A 7867-nucleotide genomic window follows, 5' to 3' on the forward strand; every position below is an offset into this window, starting at 1 on the left:
AACACACAAAACCGAAACCAACCATCGGTCCATCTCATTTCAACCACGGCCCTAGGCCCAAACAAATTCAACCAACAACCAATCACCACAATCCAACAGAGTCCCAGTTGCAAACACAAATAGGAAGTTCAAGCACAAACAAACAGTTACAGCAAGTAGAACAATTAGCAGTTAATCACATAGGCAAACCAAGTACAATATGCACACCCAAACCCTGTCACATAGATGCATATGATGCATGCCTGTCCCTAGTGGCTGATGATATCATCTGTCGGTTATATAGCCAACCTGACACGTCCTGGTAGCTAACCATGGACAGAAACACCCATCGCGGAGCAAGTAGGTTTGAGCTACAACCCCATTGCTAATACCCGCTCGACCCAGAACCAGTGGAATAACCACTACTGCGGCTACTACCCAGGCGGGTGTTTAAAAGCTCAACCTGGAGCGAGTGAAATCACCACTACTACTGCTAGTCTGTAACCTGGAGCAAGTGAGACGAACCACAACCCTTGCTACTACCCAGGTATCTCAAGCATATATTCATTCAGTCCCAGCCATGGATCAACATCCATCTCAGCCATCCGGCTTAAATTCATAATTCATAGTCAGCCATACGGCCCATAACTCATTCGGCAATCAGCCATAAATCAATATCATACACAGCCATTCCGGCTCACGGTTCAATCCAGAACCAACCAATATTCATAATCATACATAGCCATTCTGGCCCATAACAAAACAGCACTTCCACCATCCAACATCATCAAATTCATAAAACCGGAATTTAAGCCATAAATCATTTTTTCTCAAATCGCTTCACTTTAAAATCAAGTTTCAACTCTTTTCAGCCTTGGCTTTAGAAATCTCGTTTCTCAAATCATCTCAGGCTCATAAGCCAAATCTACTCAAAGTGAGTTCCCTTTTTAAAACAAAGCCACTCTCGGCATTCTCTTTCCAAAACTTCCAAAACCATGGCAAGTTAAGGATTTATTTCAAAGTATTCAAAATCACCCATACAACAATGGGATTTCATAACAAAAGTTTCTCGGCAGAGTCCCAAGTCTTTAGGGAAGGTCAACCTATATCAATTCCTTAAAATTCATTGAAACTCTTAAAATCATGGATTCTCGGTTCAAGTAAATAAAACTGAATTTATTATGAAACCGACTATACAAAATCACAAGTTTCAACCCGGTCCAAAAATCAACTCATTTGAAAAGGAACCGGTTCATTTGAATCAAACCACTTTCAGGTTTCTTTTTGGAATCCATTTTTCTAACTCTTCCAAAATGCCTCAAACTTAATTACTCAATCAAAAGTCTAGATCCCTTTGAAATCACTAAAAACTCCTTTTTATATTGAAATCAATATTAGAGCATCATTCTTTCCTTCAGTGATTCAAAACGGTAAAAATAGTTCATTTCTAAATAAGTCAAACTCTCAAGGCATAAAGTTCACTAAATAAATTAAGCTTGAAAATATAAATATTCTCTTAATAAATTGGTGCACGAAATTGTGATCTCTGGTAATGGCTCCAAAGGCTTGGTGCTCTAATCTCAATTCATAATTTGTCACAACTTCGATACAACTAACCAGCAAGTGCACTGGGTCGTCCAAGTAATAAACCTTACGTGAGTAAGGGTCGATCCCACAGAGATTGTTGGTATGAAGCAAGCTATGGTCACCTTGTAAATCTCAGTCAGGCAGATATAAAATAGTTGTGGAGTTTTCGAAATTAAATAATAAAAGAAGGATAGAAATAGTTATGTAATTCATTGGTGAGAATTTCAGATAAGCGTGTAGAGATGCTTTCGTTCCTCTGAATCTCTGCTTTCCCGCTGTCTTCATCCAATCAGTCTTACTCCTTTCTATGGCTGGCTTTTTGTAAGGATGTCACCGGTGCCAATGGCTACTTTCAATCCTCTCGAGAAAATGGTCCAAATGCTCTGTCACAGCACGGCTAATCGTCTGGAGGCATCACCCTTGTCGATGGTTGCATCCTATTCCTCTCTGATAAAATGGTCCGATGCGCTGTCACTGCATGGCTAATCATCTTTGAGGTTCTCGATCATACTGGAATAGAATTTACTATCCTTTTGCGTCTGTCACTACGCCCAGCACTTGCGAGTTTGAAGTTTGTCACAGTCATTCAATCCCAGAGTCCTACTCGGAATACCACAGACAAGGTTTAGACTTTCCGGACGCTCATGAATGCCGCCATCAATCTAGCTTACACCACGAAGATTCTGGTTAAGAGATCTAAGAGATAATCATTCAATCTAAGGTAGAACGGAAGTGGTTGTCAGGCACGCGTTCATAGGGAATGATGATGATTGTCATGTTCATCACATTCAGGTTGAAGTGCGAATGAATATCTTAGAAGCGGAACAAGTTGAATTGAATAGAAAAATAGTTGTACTTTGCATTAATCTTTGAGGAACAGCAGAGCTCCACACCTTAATCTATGGAGTGTAGAAACTCTACCGTTAAAAATACATAAGTGAAAAGTTCAAGCATGGCCGAGAGGCCAGCCCCCATGATCTAAGAACCAGATGTCCCAAGATGTCTAATACAATAGTAAAAAGTCCTATTTATAATAAACTAGCTACTAGGGTTTACAGAAGTAAGTAATTGATGCATAAATCCACTTTCGGGGCCCACTTGATGTGTGCTTGGGCTGAGCTTGAATGTTCCACGTGCAGAGGCTCTTTCTGGAGTTGAACGCCAGCTTTTGTGCCAGTTTGGGCGTTGAACTCCAGTTTGCAACTTGTTTCTGGCGCTGGACGCCAGAATTGGACAGAGAGCTGGCGTTGAACGCCAGTTTGCATCGTCTAAACTTGGGCAAAGTATGGACTATTACACATTGCTGGAAAGCCCTGGATGTCTACTTTCCAACGCAATTATAAGCGCGCCATTTTGAGTTCTGTAGCTTCAGAAAATCCACTTTGAGTGCAGGGAGGTCAGAATCCAACAGCATCAGCAGTCCTTCTTCAACCTCTGAATCTGATTTTTGCTCAAGTCCCTCAATTTCAGCCAGAAAATACCTGAAATCACAGAAAAACACACAAACTCATAGTAAAGTCCAGAAATGTGAATTTAACATAAAAACTAATGAAAACATCCCTAAAAGTAACTAGATTTTCCTAAAAACATACTAAAAATAATGCCAGAAAGCGTATAAATTATCCGCTCATCACAACACCAAACTTAAATTGTTGCTTGTCCCCAAGCAACTAAAAATCAAATAGGATAAAAAGAAGAGAATATACTATAAATTCCAAACTATCAATGAAACATAGCTCCAATCAAATGAGCGGGACTTGTAGCTTTTTGCCTCTTGAATAGTTTTGGCATCTCACTTTATCCATTGAAGTTCAAAATGATTGGCATCTATAGGAACTCAGAATTCAGATAGTGTTATTGATTCTCCTAGTTCAGTATGATGATTATTGAACACAGCTATTTTATGAGTCTTGGCCGTGGCCCTAAGCACTTTGTTTTCCTGTATTACCACCGGATACATAAATGCCACAGACACATAATTGGGTGAACCTTTTCAGATTGTGACTCAGCTTTGCTAAAGTCCCCAATTAGAGGTGTCCAGGGTTCTTAAGCACACTCTTTTTTTTGTTTTGGACCTTGACTTTAACCGCTCAGTCTAAAGTTTTCACTTGACACCTACACGCCACAAGCACATGGTTAGGGACAGCTTGGTTTAGCCGCTTAGGCCGGGATTTTATTCCTTTAGGCCCTCCTATCCACTGATGCTCAAAGCCTTGGGATCCTTTTTATTTACCCTTGCCTTTTGGTTTTAAGGGTTATTGGCTTTTTGCTCTTGCCTCTTGGTTTTAAGAGCTTTTGGCTTTTTCTGCTTGCTTTTCTTTTTCTTTCTATTTTTTTCGCTATTTTTTTTTCTCTTTTTTTTTTCTGCAAGATTTGTTCTTGGCTGCTTTTTCTTGCTTCAAGAATCATTTTTATGATTTTTCAGATTATCAAATAACATGTCTCCTTGTCATCATTCTTTCAAGAGCCAACATATTTAACATTCTTAAACAACAACTTCAAAAGACATATGCACTGTTCAAGCATTATCACCACATCAATATAATTAAGCTAAGTTCAAGGATAAATTCGAAACTCATGTACTTCTTGTTCTTTTGAATTAAAACATTTTTCATTTAAGAGAGGTGATGGATTCATAGGACATTCATAACTTTAAGACAAAGTTACTAAATACTAATGATCATGTAATGAGGACACAAACATGGATAAGCACTTAACATAGAGAAAACGAAAAACAGAGAAAGTAAGAACAAGGAATGAGTCCACCTTAGTGATGGTGGCATTTTCTTCTTGAGGAACCAATGATGTCCTTGAGCTCTTCTATGTCTCTTCCTTGTCTTTGTTGCTCATCCCCATTGCTTTTTGATCTTCTCTTATTTCATGAAGGATGATGGAGTGCTCTTGATGTTCCACCCTTAATTGTCCCATGTTGGAACTTAATTCTCCTAGGGAGGCATTGATTTGCTCCCAAAAATTCTGTGGAGGAAAGTGCATCCCTTGAGGCATCTCAGGGATTTCTTGATGATGAGCTTCTTCATGTGCCTGTTGAGATCCATGAATGTGCTCTCTTGGTTGCTCCATCCTTTTCTTAGTGATGGGCTTGTGAGATGAATCTTTCCATCTCCCATGGCTCAGAGGTGGAAGCAATTGTCTTCCCTTTCCTCTTTCTTGAGGTTTCTCTGGCCTTAGGTGCCTTAATGGTTATGGAAAAACAAAAAAGCTATGCTTTTACCACACCAAACTTAGAATGTTGCTCGCCCTCGAGCAAAAGAAGAAAGAATAGATGAAGAAGAAGAAGATATGGAGGAGATGGAGGGATGTGTGTATGGATGTGAATGGTGAATGGAGAACAGAAGGGATGACCATGAATGGAGAGAGAGAGGGTGAGGTGGGTGGGGATCCTGTGAGATTCACAGATCCTGAGATGATCATGTGGTGTCCACAGATCCTGAGGTGTTCAAGGATTTACAACCTTGCACCAAATTAGGCATGCAAAATGCCCTTGCACACAACTCTGGGCGTTCAGCGCCAGATTGGTGCTTCTTCTGGGCGTTAAACGCCCATTTGTTGCCCATTTCTGGCATTGAACACCAGAACCATGCTTGTTCTGGGCGTTCAGCGCCAAAATTATGCTCTGTTCTGGCGTTGAACGCCAGCCAGATGCTTCTTACTGGCGTTTAAACGCCAGTAAGGTCTTCCTCCAGGGTGTGATTTTTCTTCTGCTGTTTTTGATTCCGTTTTTAATTTTTCTATTTTTTTTCGTGACTCCACATGATCATGAACCTAATAAAACATAAAATAAGAATAAAATTAGATAAATAAGCATTGGGTTGCCTCCCAACAAGCGCTTCTTTAATGTCAATAGCTTGATAGTGGGCTCTTATGGAGTCTCACAGATGTGCAGAGCTTTGTTGAGACCTCCCAACACCAAACTTAGAGTTTGCATATGAAGGTTTGACACCAAACTTAGAGTTTGGTTGTGGCCTCCCAACACTAAACTTAGAGTTTGACTGTGGGGGCTTTGGTTGACTCTACTTTGAGAGAAGCTTTTTATGCTTCCTCTCCATGGATGCAGAGAGAGATCCTTGAGTTGTAAACACAAGGTTGTCCTCATTTAATTGAAGGATCAATTCTCCTCTGTCCACATCAATCACAGCTCTTGCTGTGGCTAGGAAAGGTCTTCCTAGGATGATGGATTCATCCTCTTCCTTTCCAATATCTAGGACTATGAAATCAGCAGGGATGTAAAGGCCTTCAACCTTTACTAACACGTCCTCTACTTGTCCATAAGCCTGTTTTCTTGAATTGTCTACCATCTCTAATGATATTTTAGCAGCTTGCACCCCAAAGATTCTCAGTTTCTCTATTACAGAGAGGGGCATGAGGTTTATCCCTAAACCAAGGTCACACAAAGACTTAAAGATCATGGTGCCTATGGTACAAGGTATTAAGAACTTTCCAGGATCCTGTTTCTTCTGAGGCAATGTCAGTTGATCCAGATCACTTAGTTCATTGGTGAATAAGGGAGGTTCATCTTCCCAAGTTTCAATGCCAAATAAATTGGCATTCAGCTTCATGATTGCTCCAAGGAACTTGGCAACTTGCTCTTCAGTAACATCCTCATTCTCTTCAGAAGAGGAATACTCATCAGAGCTCATGAATGGCGTAAGGAGGTTCAATGGAATCTCTATGGTCTCTAAATGAGTCTCAGATTCCTTTGGTTCCTCAGAGGGAAACTCCTTATTGGTCACTGGACGTCCCAGGAGGTCTTCCTCCTTGGGATTCACGTTCTCTCCTTCCATTACAGGTTCGGCCATGGTGATCAGTTCAATGGCCTTGCACTCTCCTTTTGGATTTTCTTCTGTATTGCTTGGGAGAGTACTAGGAGGGATTTCAGTGATCCTTTTACTCAGCTGGCCCACTTGTGCTTCCAAATTTCTAATGGAAGACCTTGTTTCATTCATGAAACTTACAGTGGCCTTAGATAGATCAGAGACTAAGTTTGCTAAATTAGATGTATTTTGTTCAGAGTTCTCTGTCTGTTGCTGAGTGGATGATGGAAAAGGCTTGCTGTTGCTAAACCTGTATCTTCCACCATTATTAAAGCCTTGTTGAGGCTTTTGTTGATCCTTCCATGAGAGATTTGGGTGATTTCTCCATGAGGGGTTATAGGTGTTTCTATAAGGTTCACCCATGTAATTCACCTCTGCTATTGCAGGGTTTTCAGGATCATAAGCTTCTTCTTCAGAAGATGCCTCTAGAGTACTGTTGGATGCAGCTTGCATTCCATTCAGACTCTGAGAAATCATATTGACTTGCTGAGTCAATATTTTATTCTGAGCCAGTATGGCATTCAGAGTATCAATTTCAAGAACTTCCTTCTTCATAGGCGTCCCATTACTCACAAGATTCCTCTCAGAAGTGTACATGAACTGGTTATTAGCAACCATGTCAATGAGTTCTTGAGCTTCTGCAGGCGTTTTCTTTAGGTGAATGGATCCATCTGCAGAAGTGTCCAATGACATCTTAGCTAATTCAGACAGACCATCATAGAATATATTCAGGATAGTCCATTCTGAAAGCATGTCAGAGGGACACTTTTTGGTCAGTCTTTTGTATCTCTCCTAAGCTTCATAGAGGGATTCACCTTCTTTCTGTTTGAAGGTCTGAACATCCACTCTAAGCTTGCTCAGCTTTTGAGGAGGAAAGAACTTGGCTAAGAAAGTTGTGACCAGCTTATCCCAAGAGTTCAGGCTATCTTTAGGTTGAGAATCTAACCATATTCTAGCTCTGTCTCTTACAGCAAATGGGAAAAGCATGAGCCTGTAGACTTCAGGATTTACTCCATTAGTCTTAACAGTATCACAGATCTGCAAGAATTCAGTTAAGAACTGAAAAGGATCTTCAGATGGAAGTCCATGAAACTTGCAGTTCTGCTGCATCAGAGAAACTAGCTGAGGTTTCAGCTCAAAATTGTTTGCTCCAATGGTAGGGATGGAGATGCTTCTTCCATGTAAATTGGAATTAGGTGCAGTAAAGTCACCAAGCATCCTCCTTGCATTATTATTATTTTCGGCTGCCATCTCCTTTTCCTGTTCGAAAATTTCTGAAAGGTTATCTCTGGATTGTTGTAATTTAGCTTCTCTTAGTTTCCTCTTCAGAGTCCTTTCAGGTTCTGGATCTGCTTCAACAAGAATATTCTTGTCCTTGCTCCTGCTCATATGACAAAGAAGAGGGCACAGAAAAATAATAATAATAGAGATCCTTTTTTCCCAAGCATAGAGGTTCCCTTATGTGAGTA

At 40.4% G+C, this 7867-nt stretch overlaps 1 non-coding gene across 1 annotated transcript; it reads left to right on the forward strand.

Moving 5' to 3' along the window:
- The first annotated feature begins 7145 nt into the window (after window positions 1-7145).
- Window positions 7146-7253, forward strand: LOC112746194 (small nucleolar RNA R71). Its single transcript, XR_003174089.1, has one exon. It is a non-coding gene; the product is annotated as a small nucleolar RNA R71 (small nucleolar RNA).
- Window positions 7254-7867: the final 614 nt, after the last annotated feature.

Source organism: Arachis hypogaea, chromosome 14 (assembly GCF_003086295.3).
Source record: "Arachis hypogaea cultivar Tifrunner chromosome 14, arahy.Tifrunner.gnm2.J5K5, whole genome shotgun sequence".
Lineage (NCBI taxonomy): Eukaryota > Viridiplantae > Streptophyta > Magnoliopsida > Fabales > Fabaceae > Arachis > Arachis hypogaea.